Source organism: Echinops telfairi, unplaced genomic scaffold (genome assembly GCF_000313985.2).
Source record: "Echinops telfairi isolate 266 unplaced genomic scaffold, ASM31398v2 ScPeMD7_7459;HRSCAF=8497, whole genome shotgun sequence".
NCBI classification, from domain to species: Eukaryota; Metazoa; Chordata; class Mammalia; order Afrosoricida; family Tenrecidae; genus Echinops; species Echinops telfairi.
In genome coordinates, this window is record NW_022111359.1 from 4,154,968 (window position 1) to 4,156,078 (window position 1,111).

The window sequence follows — 1,111 nt, forward strand, 5'->3', positions numbered from 1 at the left end:
CAAGGATCTACATGTGGCCTCCTCCCTGGGAGACGGACAGCAGAGGGGTGGGTCGGGGGAGATGTTGCACGGTGCAAGACATGACAAAATTCATAAATTATCAAGGGTTCGTGGAGGAGGGGGGAGCAGAGAGGGAGGGGAAAGGGTGCGGAGCTGATGCCGGGACCTTGAGTGGAGAGCAAATGTTTTGAGAATGATGAGGGCAATGAATGCAGGGGTGTGCTTTACACAATTGCTGTCTGTGTGGATTGTTAGGAGAGTTGTGTGAGCCCCTCGTGAAATGATTAAAGTTATATAAATGAAAGAAGGTAGGGGTGAAGTCCAACCTGTCAATCAGGTGGCAGTCTGATGATGCCTCCTTGGGAGACACTGGGAACTTCTCCCTTTCTGCTCCTCCACCTTCCTGCTCGCTGGGACGCTGTGTCCGCGCGCCCCGGGGATGCCTCCTGTGGACCACCTGACTGAGAGCTACTGACGCCCTGATCCTCACAAGCACACCCGCCGGCCTGTGAGCTCCCTGCCTCCCCCTGCACCCCCTGAGTCTGCAGAGGGCTCCAGCTGGCAGTGGGCCCATGGGCTTGAGCTGGCCGGGGCTGGGATGCCTTCTTGAGATAGACGATGCTTGCCCTGGTTTCTTTTTCTCGAGGCAACCCGGCCTAACAAGCCCCCGCCCCCACCCCCACGTGTCTGTCAGCTGGAAGCCATGGCACTGGTGGTTCACGTTGGTGGTTCACGTACCAGCAGGAGCACCCAAAGTGGGCAGGTGTCAGCAGAGCTTCCAGAGTAAGAACAGACTACGAAGGAGGAACAGGCTGTCCGTCTCGGAGGACGTAGCCACCGATGGCTTTCTGGGCAGCGGCAGGACGTTGTCAGAAAGGGTGTCAGAAGATGACTACGGCAGCGTGGAGAAGAAGCGATGTGTTTGCCTTGTGGAGCTGGGGCAGAATGTTGACAGTACCACGGACTGCCGAAAGGACACACAGATCCGGCTTGAAGTCCAGCCAGGGTGCTCCTTAGAGACCAGGGCGGGGAGACTTCTCGAGTCCTTTGGACATGTTTTCAGAGGGGAGCAGGCCCTGGAGAAGGACGGACAGTTGTGTGCGGGTTACAT